Consider the following 17,935-nt stretch of genomic DNA (forward strand, 5'->3'; position numbering starts at 1 on the left):
GTACACGCGATTATGTCGCAGTTGGTTTCTCTCTCTCTCTCTCTCTCTCTCTCTCTCTCTCTCTCTCTCTCTCTCCCCTACAAGACAGGATCAAGTCTCATCTTATGTTGAATTCATTGCTGCTGCTATTCCCGCCCAGATTAACACGTCCGTCTTCTAGCAAATCTTGTACACTGTATGAAGAACTAAAGAAAAATATTTGCAGGCGTTTGCAATACCTCTTCGGCCGGACAAAACACAACAGTATCTTAACTTTTACAGGCTGGAATTTCTAGTGGCAACTGTTTACAAATCTTATTACAGTATTTCTAACACCACCCTTAAACACGGGAGACAGTTATGTGCAAAGAGTCAAGTAGTAATAAGGGGTTGCCGGCCGATATGGAGACGAGCGTTTTTGCATATTCGGGCTGGTACTTTCCTCACGGTATTTGTGGATCGCACCTTGAGAACACGGGGTACATTCTCTACCTCGTTTAGCCCTCCACAGATCACTGGTGGAAGCTACTCGTTACTCACGTTCATGTACACCAATCGCAATTGCAAATTCAGAATCTATAAAGAAAATCGCGGAAACATTGTATCTGAACTGTGTACAGAGGGCACTAAGCGCAGTAATTCGAAAAATGAAGGAACGGAGGAAGAAAGATAAGTGTAGTATGTGTGTAATGATAATCGTTGGGTTTCTTTCACGCTAAGATATGTAGGGAAAATATCGCTGGTTGCTCGGGAGTGCCTACATTCTCAAGCACTAAGTCCCATTAACATTCTTTTTATTCGACGTTTGCATACGCGACTGAATGGGTGAGGAGAGTGATTTGTCATTTGTCTTCCAGAGCATGGTTGAATACATATTGGCTGACGCGCTGAACAGCGTAGTGGTATGGAGTTGCAAGTACTGCGCGGAAAACTGCTTTACTTTGTTCGTTTTGTTGTTTTCTACTAATCACAAGAGCCAGAAGGACGTTTTAAATCAGTGAACCAGGCATTACATACATTACCTGGTAGTTAACAGGGTCACATACAGCAAAAGTGGAAGTCATGTGTACTGATGCCTCCAGACCTTAAGGTCTTTTATATTTAATTCCAATCTTTCATGGCGAAACGAAATAGGCACATTAAGCCACCTTCGTATTTTTTGGCACTTCTAGGTGAAAGAGTACACGGTCTAAACCTCGCTTTATGTTGAGCTTACTGTAGCATATGCATGTTTTTAGAAAACACAGGTTCGCAAATGAGCTGTTTGCCATTTAATTAGGGAATGTACAGTTAAGAACCGCCGCTGACTTCAGTGACAAATATTGTCCTAGTAAGTGCAATGTATTTCAAATATCAACTTCTTGAATAAGTCCTGTCCATTTTCGCTATGACCTATAGTACATTCTGTGGAGGACACCACAATTCGTCGTGTGTTGGAGAATGCATTTTTGTCACTGACTGATAACATCATTGTCGATTAGAAGTAATAGATCGTTACTCTCCTGATGTAAAGATTTGTTATAAAGTATGAATTTCGACTTTGCACTGAGAGAATAACAATCAGTTACCTTCAACCGAGAATGCTGTTATCGGTCAGAAACAACAGTGCATTTGGCGTCAAGTGACGAATCGGTGGTGCGCTCTACACAGCACATAATGCGTCTATAAGTTCGGGGGCTGCTGGAGATTTCGTTGCAGTTTCCAATTTCTGTTTCTCAAGATGACTACGGCAGACGGAACCAACCTTCAGTAAACTGTTATATATATGGCACGCGTCCTTTCAGCTCTGAAGTTCTAAATCAATATTTTCGATAACGTTGGTTGAGACAAAAATTGACCTTTAGTAGCAAGGAGAATGTAAACAAGGACGAAAAAACAAACGTTCCAAATTTGTGTTAGATGTAATTTCCACGATTTTATCTTTCATTTTTTGTGTGTTTCGGACATGCGTATCAGAAGCTTAACTAACATAAAATAAAGGCGATGGTAGAGCATCGAGTGACAGATTTCCATCCCTTTAAGATGCCTTATACAGGGTGAGTCACCTAACATTACCGCTGGATATATTTCGTAAACCACATCAAATACTGACGAATCGATTTCACAGACCGAACGTGAGTAGAGGGGCTAGTGTAATTAGTTAATACAAACCATAAAAAAATGCACGGAAGTATGTTTTTTAACACAAACCTAGGTTTTTTTAAAAGGAACCCGTTAGTTTTGTAAGCACATCTGAACATATAAACAAATACGTAATCAGTGCCGTTTGTTGCATTGTAAAATGTTAATTACATCCGGAGATATTGTAACCTAAAGTTGACACTTGAAACCTCCGACGTTCAGTTGCGTGTTGTAACAAACACGGGCCACAGTCTGGATGGCCGGATTTGTCTTTGAACTGCTATCCTTACTAATTTGAGTACAGTACCTCACTCAGTACTGCGTCACTTCGATCGGTACGCGCAGAAAATACCGGTTGAAAAGAAGAATGTGGTGTTGCGTGAAGGTGTTCAGATTACCGTCAATGGTGGCCGAGCGGCTCTAGGCGCTACAGTCTGGTACCGCGAGACCGCTACGGTCGCATGTTCGAATCCTGCCTCGGGCATGGATGTGTGTGATGTCCTTAGGTTAGTTAGGTTTAAGTAGTTCTAAGTTCTAGGGGACTGATGACCTCAGCAGTTAAGTCCCATAGTGCTCAGAGCCATTTGAACCATTACCGTCAATGGAGTTTTTTCCGCTGTTCCACACAACAATACAGCCTGGCAGATACACGACGGTGCTTCCAGCACTCATTCAGCTACCAGCACTCGCTGCAGTTCTCTAGAATTCACCAGTGATGTTTGCGAAGTAATTTGGTCTTTAATGCCAGGCGCGATAAGGTGGTGATCAGCTTCTAAGGGAATGAAATCAAAAGAAGCGGCCACCTGCTAAGACCCCCTTTTTATCAGGAATGGGTAGAGATATCGAAATTTGTGTCAAACACTAAGGTCTACGGACGCTTGTTAGTGTAAAAGATTTCAGCTTTTAAGTCACCGCAAATAAAAGATTCTGCCATCTATGTCATATATTTTGGTACTTGTGAACTCTCTCATGAAAACCTATAGACGAAGTATTAATACACAGGGTGGTCCATTGATAGTGACCGGGCCTAATATCTCACGAAATAAGCATCAAACTGAAAAACTACATAGAACGAAACTCGTCTAGCTTGAAGAGGGAAACCAGCTGGCGCTATGGTTGGCCCGCTAATGGCGCTGCCATAGGTCAAACGGATATCAACTGCCTTTTTTAAAATAGGAGCCCACATTTTTTATTACATTTTCGTGTAGTACCTAAAGAAATATGAATGTTTTAGTTGGACCAATTTTTTCGCTTTGTGATAGGTGGCGCTGTAACAGTCACAAACATATGGCTCACAATTTTAGACGAACAGTTGGTAACAGGTAGGTTTTTCAAATTTAAATACATAACGTAGGTACGTTTGAACATTTTATTTCGGTTGTTCCAATGTGATAGACGTACCTTTGTGAACTTATCATTTCTGAGAACGCATGTTGTTACAGCGAAGTACCACATTAGTGCAATAAATGCTCAAAATGATGTCCGTCAACCTCAATGCATTTGGCAATACGTGTAAAGACATTCCTCTCAACAGAGAGTAGTTCGCCTTCCGTAATGTTGGCACATGTATTGACAATGCGCTGACGCATGTTGTCAGGCTATGTCGGTGGATCACGATAGCAAATATCCTTCAACTTTCCCCACAGAAAGAAATCCGGGGACGTCAGATCCGGTGAACGTGCGGGCCATGGTATGGTCCTTCGACGAACAATCCACCTGTCATTAAATAAGCTATTCAATACCGCTTCAACTGCACGTGAGCTATGTGCCGGGCATCCATTATGTTGGAAGTACATCGCCATTCTGTCACGCAGTGAAACACCTTGTAGTAACATAGGTAGAACATTACGTAGGAAATCAGCATACATTGCAACATTCAGATTGCCATCGATAAAATGGGGGCCAAATATCCTTCCTCCCATAATGCCGCACCACACATTAACCCGCCAAGGTCGCTGATGTTCCACTTGTCGCGCCCATCGTGGATTTTCCGTTGCCCAATAGTGCATATTATGCCGGTTTACGTTACCGCTGCTGGTGAATGACGCTTCGTCGCTAAATAGAACGCGTGCAAAAAATCTGTCATCGTCCCGTAATTTCTCTTGTGCCCAGTGGCAGAACTGTACACGGTTCAAAGTCGTCGCCCTGCAATTCCCGGAGATTGTACGGGTGCAATCGATGTTGATACAGCATACTCAACACCGACGTTTTTGAGATTCCCGATTCTCGCGCAATTTGTCTGCCACTGATGTGCAGATTAGCCACGACAACAGCGAAAACACCTACTTGGGCATCATCATTTGTTGCAGGTCGTGGTTGACGTTTCACATGTGGTTGAACACTTTCTGTTTCCTTAAATAACGTAACTATCCGGCGAACGGTCCGAACACTTGGATGATGTCGTCCAGGAGCAGCCTACATAGCACACCCTTGGGCATTTTGATCACAATAGCCATACATCAACACGCCATCGACCTTTTCCGAAATTGGTAAACGGTCCATTTTAACACGGGTAATGTACCACGAAGCAAATACCGTCCGTCCTGGGGAAATGTTACGTGATACAACGCACTTCTACGTTTGTGACTATTACAGTGCCATCTATCACAAAGCGAAAAAAGTGGTCCAACTAAAACATTCATATTTCTTTACGTACTACATGAATATGTAATAACAATGAGGCTTCCTATTTTAAAAAACGCAATTGATTTCCCTTTGACCTATGGTAGCACCATCTAGCGGGCCAACCATAGCGCCATCTGGTTTCCCCCTTCAAGCTAGACGAGTTTCTTTCTTTGTAGTTTTTTCGTTTGACGCTTATTTCGTGAGATATTTGGCCCGGTCACTATCAATGGACCACCCTGTATATAATGACGTTTGTACGGAACCCTCAGAGCGCGATCGAACTCGTACTTGCCCGGTTTTTCTTAGTAATAACAGTATGCCAAGAACGAGCCACAACGTACTAGAGTGATAAATCTATTATCTAGAAATCAGTCACTCTATACCGTAACCCACCCACCCGCTGATGTTGCGCTATTTGACGTCAATGGGGCGTACTTACTTACCTTCGCATTTCCACTTCGTTTGACACTTCTTCGTTGACTTATCTAGGTATAAAATAGACTTTTCTGATCATACAACACAGCAGATTTTTAGGAAATTCCTTCCGATTGTCGTAATCACTCACTTCATGTAATTTTGCATCGAAAAAGATATTCCATACAGTCGTTTTCTCATTCAGAATTCTAGTCACTAATTAAAGGCAGTAAATAATCGTGTTTCACATCACATAACTCTGCTTCTGTTACAGTTTTAGCACAGTTTCTTAAAATTTAAGAAATATGCATGAAGGTCATCTATGCCCTGGGTACACGAAGAGAACCGTAGGGTGTTTAAGGGAGAACAGTAAATATTTTAGGAGGAGACAGAATACACTAATTCGAGTAAACATTCCATAAAAGATGGGTCCACTTATTATTATTTACAAAAATACAGCTGTTAAAATGTAACCCACATACTCCAAATATAACCAAATGCAGAACAAGCAAAGCAAAGGCAAACGCTTAAGTTCACCTCTAACTTCAAAATATTTTCGATTTCTCTAGCCAACATTAAGTGTGGCTTTCCTGAGGTCGCCTTTGCATACTTTTATGGGGGCAAACTTTACGTAATCGAGTGATCGATTTGTCTCTTCTGTTTGCTTTCTCATTGTAGAGGTCGTCTTTGATCCGTTCCAACAGGCGCAGGTCTAAAGTGGTAGTTTCTGGGGACTTTGGTGGATAAGAAACGTAATCGTTTCTGACGGTTTGTCTTCAGGGGAGTGTTAGGATTCGATAATGTGTCCACTGACGACATGTCATCTTGGAAAAGCGAGAAGTATCATCAGTAAAAGCCACAATTTACAGTAAGCCTACGACAAAATATCAGTCATCTACTTCCATTCCCTCTCGAGTTTACTGAATACGCTGTAAATAATGATAGAATCTGGCGCATAGTTAATCTCCATCACATTCATGTTTGTCGAATACCGGAAAGTGTAGAAATTATGCATGTGCATCTAAGTGGATTACGTTCTGCTAACTGAATGACATCTGCTACGTCAACCACAATGTCTTCATTTGCCTCACAGCTGTACATACGCCTGTACCTCAACTCCTACCCTGTAAACTGCACAAATGCTCTCCCACGAAACTTGCAGGATCAGCACTCCTAGAAGAAAGGACATTGCAGACACATGATTTAGCCACATCCTGCTGGTTTTTTCTAGAGTGAAATTGCCCTTGAAAGGCAAAGGTAACCAGTTCGAGCCTCGTACCGGCATAAAGCTTTAATCTACCAGGAAGTTCCAGAGCAGCGCACACTCCGCTGCAAAGTGAATTCTTCATTCTCGAAACATGCTTTAAGCTGTGGCTAAGCCGTATTTCAACAATATCCTTTCGTCCAGGAATGCTAGTCCTGCAAGTTTCACAATAGAGCTTCTTTGAAATTTAGAAACAGCTGAGGTATTGGTCGAAGTAAAGCTGTAAGAATGGGTCGCGTGTCGTGCTTTGGTAGCTCAGCTGGTAGAGTAGTTGCCTGGGAAAGACACTTTTAATATGCAGGAATTTTTTGAAATTTACCTCTTTAACTAGCTGTATCTCTGAAATCAATAAACGTTGCACATATGTTATATGGAATATTTTATTCGAATTAGTTTATACTGTTACCTCCTACAACATTTACTATTCCATAAGAAATACGCTCCATACATGACTTCCACCCGCGGATTGAGGAGAATGAGGTATCTATCACATTATGGAATTCTGGACCTGCAGTCACGCGTACTATGATCGAACATGACAAAGATAACGTTGGTATTGTCTCAGCAGTGCTTCGCTCGCAAGAAATCGTCTGCCTCCGGCTTCAAGGCTTCGATCCACAAAAAATGGTTCAAATGGCTCTGAGCACTATGGGACTTAACATCTGTGGTCATCAGTCCCCTAGAACTTAGAACTACTTAAACCTAACTAACCTAAGGACATCACACATATCCATGCCCGACGCAGGATTCGAACCTGTGACCATAGCGGTCACGCGGTTCCAGACTGAAGCGCCTAGAACCGCATGGCCACACCGGCCGGCTTCGATCCACACTCTCTCTAAAACTCTAGCACTGTCTTGAACACACTTTCTATGGGGCGTCTCTTCAAGAAACTCTCGAGTCTGTGCGCCAATTAAATGTTTGGTCTCCTCTGGAAACTTTAAATCGCTGTCTAGGTTCGTGAGGTTGGGCGAACACAAAGTGTTCCACAATTCTTTTTAATTTTCTTAATTTTTTCCCCAATGCCAAAATTCAGCAGCTTATGATTTCTGCGTGCTGTCGAAGCGAGTCAAGAAGGAGCGAATTCCACCCATTAACAGCGCGAAGAGTACCTGTCTACCTGAAAACAGTATACACATAGCAAGAAACTAGATCCTGGAAACGTGAAACTACGCAGTTTCTTCAGTTGCGTGCTCCCACTGTCCGCTTTGTCCTCACAAACTGCTATTCAGGTTCAAGTGTGTTACATTGCAACTGTGTTTCTTCAAAACGTTCTGCTATATCAGTACAGTTTTCTGCATTGGCTTATTAACTTGACACATAAGTCGTTCCTTTAAGAGTTAAGCACAGAGAAAATAAGGTAATTATGTTTTCCCTATAGTTTTCATTGCAGGTAAAATAGTAGCTTTACTTTTCCTTTATCACCATAGAGAACACATTATTTTTTACAAAAATAAAGTAGCAGTAATTTAGGACTCACATAAAAGAATAATTTTTTACTTAAGTTATGTAGATCTTAATACTTGTTGTGCGAGCAGCACATAACGCTGACCTTAAGCAATTGTATTTCACCGAGAAGCTGTTCCTCAGTGTGCTATAGAACTTACTGGCGTTATGCATACATAAGGTAACCGCTTCTGCGTTTCAAATTATTTATGTCACCGTGAAGCATCTGCGTAATGATAGATGTGTTTTCTATCTTTGCCATCATGAGCTTCTTTGATACCTGAACACGTAAGTGACACGTTACTCTTTGGTTATCAGAGGTTGCGTTTCGTCGTTAGGAACAGAAGACGTCACTGTTATTCTGGTGCGAGAGAGGGTCGAGTGGTCAGTGAGTGAGGAGCCTCGATGACGGACGCTTGAACAAAGATTTTTCTTTGAGATGCTCCACCGTGTAACTGAGAATACAGGATGGTTTTTGAGGTGCTTTCATAGAATGACGGTGCATCTGGAAAAGAGGTAAGACGAACAGAGTTGTTATTTACCACAAGCGCTAACCGTGAATTATTGTAGTGCAAAGATTGCGTTTTTTTCTACGATATCTACATTTTTGTATCCAGGGCGAATGATCGGTCATGTGGTCTGAGTTTTATAACCATTATTCACCCATCCTCTTTCAGTTAAAAGTATTTTGTAAGAAAGGCGTATACTCACGTAACTTAAGTACCGTTTGTCTCAATCATTTTTCATTGTTTGTGACAAAGCCAAAGGTAGAGCATAGTTTTTAAGTTGGTGTGATCCACTGTAATACAATTTGAATTTAAATCAACTTTTCATTCATTTGCCGTCATATCAGTAAGTTCCTCCTCACAGCTTAAATCTTGTCATAACTGTGCTGTCATGCCTAGCACTATTGTATGAACAGCTACCTGGATTTTTTTTATAAGAAATTAATTTATTTGCAAAGCAGCTATGAATGAGTTGGAAGGTGGTCAGCCGCACAGTGATTGCTTTCAGGAACATATATTTAGGTGTTTCGTATTATACACTAAATCAGGAAGGAGCAGAACTGAGTTGTCCATTGCTTAGGTAAGAATAAATCATATGGCTAAATGAACTTTGTGAGCTGGAGTTAGGAAATTGTGTTCATTGGCAAACTTTTCGCATAATTCCAGAGTAGCTTTTATAACGAGAAACAGATTTAATACGCAACAGTTAGTCAATGTGTAGTGATTGTTTGTCCAGGAACCTATTGTGTATATTACTGATAGTCATCCTCCGCGTTCAGTTTCACTTGTAGATTTTCGGATTCAGACTGGAGTAACTGGTGTTGCACACATTGAGTGCATATTATATCGTTAATGTTCGTACTCGAAAGTAGTATAGCAGTAGCTGTTCTAGATCAAAATACAATGCGACACTGTAATCGGAATTTAATGCACTTGTTTTCATTTCGCTAGAAAATTGCAGAACAATCACTAGAAGCTCTTGTTTTTCATAAAATGCTTAGGATTTGCATGCGGAGTGATTTGCAATGGAACGACCACATAAAATGAATTGCGAATAAGGCAGATGCCAAACTTAGACTCATTGGAAAAGTCCTCGGAAATCTGATCCATCAACAAAGAAAGTGGGTTACAAAACACTTGTTCGTCCAGTATTTGAATATTGCTCGTAGGTAGGGGATCCGTGCTACATCGGACTAACAGAGGAAATAGAGAAGATCCGAAGAAGAGCGGCGTGTTTCGTTACAGGTTCATTTACTAAGCACGAAAGCGTCACCGATCCCATTGGCAGACGCTATAAGAGAGGCGTTCTGCATCACGGTGTCAAGTGTTGTTAAAGTTCCGAGAGCGTACGTTCCTTGAAGAATCAAAAAATATAATGCTTTCTCCCACATGTATCTCGCAAAGAGGCCACGAAGACAAAATTTGGGCCCACACGGAGGCTTGCCGGAAATCGAACTATTCACGAACAAGTGAGGGGGGACATGACAGTGGTACATGAAGTACCCTCGGCCACACACCGCACAGTGGCTAGCGGAGTATAGCCGTAGACATAGAAATAAACTGAGACACTGTGTTCTTGTAAAAACATATAAGTTCATACTACCGCTATGTTGTACAAGCTATACTGTAACGGTAATAACAAACATTCTTAAGCAAGATTTTTTTCCACACACAGTTTCAAAGTTCCAACCTAAGAGTTTCAACTGTAACGTGTATAATATCCGCTATACTATGTTAGCTCACGAGATCCTTGTATAGTTAAGATGGTCATTTGTACTTACGATTGAACGTCAACTAGCCCTTCTACGCTGTCAGCTCGTATAGTTCATGTACGTACGCGAAGCTCCACTTGACAGTATCTTCCCAGTGTGTACTTTAGCTGATTATAGTAGTAACGAACGGAAGAATAGTGAGGAATGCAGCAATTGTCAAAGCAGTTGTCACATAAACACGGTCTCAACAAGGGAAGCCGCAGATGGGCATTCTTAACAAACATTTCTGTGATCGCCGTTCACACTAAAGAGTCCAGAAGGTGAGATACGGCCCCCCCACCTCGCTTCGTAATTTGAAAATAGGCTGCTCCCTGTAATGACACTGTTATGGGGGCCGTTACGTTGACAGTTATTTGGACCCGTCCGGCACTTACTGCGAGACAAACGCCAGCCCACAGACCTGGAACTTCCTTCGAATTCATTAAACGCAGCATCCTCAAAGACACTAAGGATGCAAAGTGATCACTTTATTAGCCACTAGCTGCAGTAAACGTAACTTTACGCACTGTACACATAAATACCACAAATGGCGTACATGTTGGTGGCCTCGTGTACTTGAATGTACTACAGAAAGAACTTGAATATTTAGGTACGGAATTAATAAAAAAAGGTAGGCTGTAGATTAATGAATACAAGTAGATAGCGCAACTATTTTCAGTGTGGGCATAAAGGGAAAGATTTATAGCGACGTGTAAAGAGGTGTATTAAAGCATGTCTATCCACGTACAAGGAACTCTGTTGCTTGCACCAACACAAAACACAATGTAGTTCATATTGCAAACACAATCCTATTTACAAAATTTGCTACAACAGATAATGCAGCACCGAAGAAACATACTCTGCAAGGTTCGCAGGAGAGCTTCTGTGAAGTTTGGAAGGTAGGAGACGAGGTACTGGCGGAATTAAAGCTGTGAGGACGGGGCGTGAGTCGTGCTTGTGTAGCTCAGTCGGTAGAGCGCTTGCCCGCGAAAGGCAAAGGTCCAGAGTTCGAGTCTCGGTCCGGCACACAGTTTTAATCTGCCAGGAAGTTTCAAACGTACTCATGATACACTGTTCGATTCATTTCATTTACAGCTAAGTAACATGAGTGGAACCTTAAGAGAATCGACACAACTTTCTATACGACGCAAAACTGACTTGAAAAAGATTTGTTAACTTCCTTGCAAAACAGTGAGTGACTACCAACGGTTCGTTGACAGTTTTCCGAAATCGTGCCTCGCTATGAACCCCTGAGCAAGAATGTTTCGGACATACTCATTTGAAGACATATCGATTGAAAGTGGGAACAGATGACAAATGATGTTACTGTGTTGGGAGGAAAAGGAAGGAGGATTGGAGTTTATCGCCCTGTTGATAACGAGCTCATTAGAGGCGGGGCACAAGCTCTCATTAAGGAAGGATTATTCACCGTGCAATTTAAAATGATGCTCTTTCAAAGGAGCATCCGGGAAACCACGGAAAAACGAGATCAAGATGGCCAGACGCGGATTTGCACGGTCGTCCTGCCAAACGCGACTCCATCTTGGTAACCACTTGCTCGGTGTGCATTGCGAATAATTCGTAAACAGTCTGTCTGTCTATATTGTGGTAGCCAATACTCTCTTACTGTATCTGCGTGCCGTATCAACGATTTTTGGTTAAGTCGTAGGGATTTTCAGCACAATATCATCATTCTTTCGACCTTTAATTACTTTTGTTCAGTAAGATTTTGTGGAAGAAAATAGGGGCATTGAAATGATCTCGAATGATTCCCCACCACGTGTTGAGGCTGACAAGGGGACCATCTGAAGTGTAAATAACGAATTCTGATGGGTCTCGGACATGTTGTAGAGGGACATACCCTGAGTATGACGTTACCTGCTTTTATTGCGACGAGCCTTGGTTTTCGAGAAAATTGATTTTGAAGTTCACTGCGCGCTGTAATACGCGTAACGTTAGCCACGTTCCAACCAAGTGAGGGTGGTGCAGTGGTTAAGATCCACAGCTACCACATTGGAGGTACCTTGTTCGCATCCATTCCATGTTTTTGCTTTGTTTTTTAACGAAAATAATCCGAAATTTTTCTATTTTATTTAACAGAATACCAACAAACAGTGTAAATTGTGTGAAATTATTAAGAAGTTTAAATTGTGTAGGCTCGGTCAAACAGAAAGCGGACTGTCCGTGCAGACATACGGTGCGCGCTCTGTGTATTGTGACAGTGTATCGCTCTGGTCACCGCCTTTTATTTGGCTACGGCGATATAACTTCATACTACACAGAGTTCGCATGATCAGTCTTCTGTGTATACGAACATGTACAGCAATGGTCAAAAAAACGGCGGTGACCTAGCTCCTGAACTACTAGTATGCATTTGTCTTCAACGTCCGTTGCTCGCAACTCGTTGTTAGTGCCGTGCGTGTTCGAAGAATACAGCGAAATAGGCGACCCAAGAGTGTCTACAGAAGTGCAGCCATAAGAAGATACATCAGAGGTAGAGGAGTTGAATGAACAATCGAGAGGCGAAATCACTAACGCCATCAAAAACGCCGAAAAGTTGCTCCGTGATTTAAATCTTCTAGCAAATGCACAGCCCAGCACGATTTCTGCTACTTCAATTGCAATTGGCAATGAAGTATGTATCGCAATACAAGACCTGTTGGCCGAGAGACGGATTATCGATGGCGATGAATTAATAAACATCAATGAAGAAGACGAGGTGCACGAATATAAGGCGGTAACTTTCATTTTTATGTGGATGTTCTCTTTCTTGCGGACGAATCGACATAACGTAAACCTATTTACTTTGCAGTATACGGGAGTTGAGGGAGGCTGCGATTTCGTCGCCAACGAATTCGCACATGAACCAGCAGATTATGTGCCTTTATCCCACAAAGAACGAGCAGTCGCTTTTGAAGTAGCTCATCCGAAATGGAGCGTAAAGAGTTTGCAGCGCCACGGCGTGTCTCGATTAAAACAAAAATCAGTGCTATATCGATACAAAGAGGAAGTGAAACGAGGTGGAACTCGTCGTGATGAATGGAACACTGTCGATCGTGAGGCGTATGAACGGTTCGTCGAAGCGGTACAGAATCTGGAATAGCCAAATTATATCAAAATATATGTAATTTACGTTGTAAGAAAGAGACTCGCTTGTGATGGCTCTGAGCACTATGGGACTTAACATCTGAGGTCATCAGTCCCCTAGAACTTAGAACTACTTAAACCTTATTGATTGGCGACTCCATGTTATCTTGTGCACTACGACCAGATAACAGGTATACTTGAAAAAAGAGACAGCATTGGTCGTATATTTTTTACTATTGCAAAATCGATTTTCTGTCACTGAGTGACCATCTTCAGTGCTATATTGTATAACTTAAATTGGGATGCACTGTTGTCACTAAGCTTACGGCAGTCACAAACTATGTGGTTGCCGTAAGCTTAGTGACAACAGTGCATCCCAATTTAAGTTATACAATATAGCACTGAAGATGGTCACTCAGTGACAGAAAATCGATTTTGCAATAGTAAAAAATATACGACCAATGCTGTCTCTTTTTTCAAGTATACTTAAACCTTACTAACCTGAGGACATCACACACATCCTTGTCCGAGACAGGATTCGAACGTGCGACCGTAGTGGTCGCGTGGTTCCAGACTGAAGCACCTATAACCACTCGGCCACACTGGCCGGCAGACTGGCTTATGAGAATATTATAATTTCTTCCGCGAGCAGGTGATAACCAGAAATTTACAGCAATGGGCGATGAACGCTGCTGTTCCACTCTTATCGGAAGTCTTTAATTTCGTGACCAGCTCGGCTTGGGTTCAACAATTTAAACAAAAGCATAAAATCAGAAAAAGGAAGATTACGAAGTTCATCAGTTCCAAAGAATGTACAACGATTGAAGAAGTATTAGAGGCTGCGGCAGAATTCCGCACACAAATGAATATAATTATTGGTAATTTTAACCTCGACTACGTAATCAGCACAGATCAAACGGGCTGTCAGTATCAATCAACGTACAATAGATCCCTCTCGGAGAAAGGGGCAAGAACCGAACCGTTCTTGTGCAGAGAAAAGATTTAATCAAGATATGTCATTCGTACACAGCACAGTACACTCAAACTGCGTCAGGAAAGATGATACCGTACTTTTTTTTTTATGTATGCAGGAACCGTAGGGAAAATTTGGCCCTAATTTTCGGAAAAGAGTGGATGAATTAACCCTCAAATTTGAAAATTTGTGTCCTGCACGAAATTAGGGAATTTCAAGAAACTGTTGTGCGCAAACTTTTTAAAATCTGTGACTCTTCCGTACGTGGGACAGGAAATTTTTTTATACATCATTGGTACGTGGGATGGGCAGTCTGATCTGACCGTATACGATCACATCTTCGTGGATGAGAGGAAAGCGTGCACCTGCACCGTAAAAGTTATCCCACCAAAGTGTACTGCACTTTGTCAGCCTTGTATATTTTTACCGACAGGTTAAAATTTTCACGAAGAAAATTCGGAATGTTTCTTGTATGTTGAAGACCAACAGAGCAAACGCGTCGAAGGTCGATTCCATAAAACTACATTCATTAATTTTACATCAATGTAGGGCACCTCCTTTTTCGAATATGATCATATACGTATGGTTCGCATCAAAGTTAACGGATGAAAGAGTAAGCTTTTTGAACGTAAATGAACAATGTTTTCCGGTATCGCTCTTAAGAACTCCGTGCAGATGCGAGACAGTAGCTTTTATGAAATGTGCTTGGTACTGTAAAACATTGTGTTTCGTTTGCGTTAACGACAAATATCATCCGGATTTCTGTTGTGGCATAACAAGCGATGCAGGCGATTGCGAGTAAGATTTTATAATAATGACATGAAAATTAAATTACTACGGCAAAATTTAATATTTCTTAATAATTTCACACAATGTACATTGTTTGTTGATATTCTGTAAAATGAAATATAAAAATGTCCGACTATTCTGATTAAAAAAAGAAAAAAGCAGAAACACGGAAAGGATCCGAACACAGTACATCCAACGGGGTAGCTGTAGACCTTAACCGCTGAGCCACGCTCTCTTTGTTGGAAAATGGCGAAAGATACGTGTATTACAGCGTGCAGTGAACTTCAAAATCAATTTTCTTGAAAACGAAGACCGTCGCTAAAAACGTCTCATACTCAGGGAATGTCCCTCTACAACATATCGGAGACCCATCAAAATCTGTTATTTGCGTTCCTGATGACCCCTTGTGCGGTCTTTGTTGATGCCTGCCTTTTCGCACTTCATGAGCCCAGATGCGACTGTTATGATAAGTGGAGATCCCTTTGTGTGAAAAGCATTATCCGTGAATAAGGTACATGCTAAGAACTCAAGAAATACAACACTTGCCTTGACTGGAAGTTATTCTTGAGTGAAACTTTGCGTCATTTTATCATAGCATTCGCTGAAGGCTAGACGGGCACAGAAGATTATCATGCAGAATGTTTCAAATCGTCATGTGATTAATGCCTCTCCTTTTTTCATTTCTCCTTGTACTAGTTGATGGAGTTTTATCTACAGTACAAAGGACCTGTTGTTCAGGCTCAAGCATTCGTACTTCGCATGGTCTCCCGCCGTCTCCAACAATCAACTCAAATGATCCTGTCTCTCGAAAGCTTGGTGGAGTCGTACAGACGTTCTTGCACAAAGTCAGAGTCTCCACGTGTACCTTTGATCATAAAACTGACGTGCTGTGTAGGCATTCGCATCTGCTAGTCCGTACACGTAAAGCGTATCCGATATTTGAGATACTGAATACATCGCTGTGATGTGATGGAAGTTACTCTACAACAGAACAAACGACAATCAGACAAAACAAGACAAGTGCCATGAGTAACAGTAAATAAGAAAATGAGTAAAGATGGACATTTGAAGTAAAATACTCATCGAGGTGTCACTACAGGGAATATCTGGCACATCCCCATAGCGAAAGATTTTCGGACCCACGTTCTGTGAACTTGTTGCAATGTTTTGACGACAAGAATAAACCGCTAAAGTTTCTGACGCATGTTGTTATACATCCTGTGTAACAACGAAGTAACATTTCGTAAGTAGTCTTGGAATTTGTGGTGTTGCTATTTCGTCAGTAAGCATCTCCACGATTGACAAAGACGTTCAAAATGGTTCAAATGGATCTGAGCACTATGGGACTTAACTTCTGTGGTCATCAGTCCCCTAGAACTTAGAACTACTTAAACCTAACTAACCTAAGGACATCACACACATCCACGCCCGAGGCAGAATTCGAACCTGCGACCGTAGCAGTCGCGCGGTTCCGGACTGAGCGCCTTAACCGCGAGACCACCGCGGCCGGCAACAAAGACGTCTTTGTACGTTTCCACCACAATTTGTTGAGCATTTATGTATCACTCTAATTGTGGATAATAAAAACGTTGCAGTTATTGTGTGCAACATGTCTGCTGGTGCATAAAAATGGTATGTTTTTACAGTGACTACACACACACAAACACAAAGACACACACACACACACACACACACAGACACACACACACACACACACACACACGCATACACACCAAGTTTTGCATCAAATGTTTATTTCGAAATTCATGGCACGTAAAATAAATATTGACTCAGAGGCACGCTACATATTCATTTCCTACTTGCCCGGATCAGAAAACCAAGGAAAAAAAAGGAAAAACATTCACATAAAGTCAAAATCGTCAGTCTCCCATGGACAGCGCTCCTGAGCAACCTCAGTACGTGGTGGAACGTCCCCTTGCTTGGATTCATTGGATTCAGGCACCATCAAAAGGTACATGACCGATGAAGTCTTCAAGCCAGTCCTTGTCTAAAGTGTTCCATTCTTCATCGGCGGTTTTGCGCAAGTCGCTCAGAATATGTGGTCGATGTGGAGATCCAAAAACAGCACCATCGACTCCAATATTGTTCGATTGGTATTCATGCCTGGGGATTGGGCAAACAGGTCCATTGTGGTGACCTTCGTGAGCTGAAGGACTTGTTCAAGGGATCGGCATCATGCACGCGAGTTATCATCCATCAAGCCGAATTTCTCACCAAAATGTTGGCGACAGGGTCCCCTATTTGTTGCGGGATTTCGTCCCTTTATCGTAGGACACTGAGACTGCCAGCAACCATTAGAGATGTACGGCGGACTCATGCAATTCATCCGAGAAGATTACTATACCATCTCCGTATGTTGGACACAGTGTTGGATGCGTGCGATATTACCTGGAGCGTCCATTCTGCATGACTCCTTGCCCATTTGCAACGGAGTCTATGGTGCGCTCGCCATGGTCATCAGGAATGGATATTCGCATCATGGAATCGTCTCCTAACGCTTTGATGCGATACGTGACGCGCTGCAGCCTTTTCGAATTCCCAATTCAGTTCTGGAGCGCTCCGCTCGTGGTCCCTTTGATTCAAATAGTCGTAGATGTCGAACATCCTGTGCACGTGTCGAAGGTGGACGGCCTCCGCGGTGCAAATCCTCAACACTGCCCGTCATCTGGAACCGATTCCATCTCCGCACCACATTATTTTGACTCCGGTGAATAAGTAGAGTAACTTAACTGGCTTAAAAGCTTTTTCCGTATAACATGGTGATACAGATCCGATCATTGTTCGCGATTGTCCTTCGTGGCGCTTTCTCTCTACATTTCCACAGACGTTTCTGATACTACCTACGGGTGCTTTACTTTCAACAGAAACGTTCCTGCTCACTCTGGTGCGGATATTCACTCGTAGGTAACTGTGTGAACGTTAACAAATAACTTCAGGGTGTGACTTTCAGATCGGTACA

The sequence above is a fragment of the Schistocerca serialis genome, chromosome 2 (assembly GCF_023864345.2).
Source record: "Schistocerca serialis cubense isolate TAMUIC-IGC-003099 chromosome 2, iqSchSeri2.2, whole genome shotgun sequence".
Lineage (NCBI taxonomy): Eukaryota > Metazoa > Arthropoda > Insecta > Orthoptera > Acrididae > Schistocerca > Schistocerca serialis.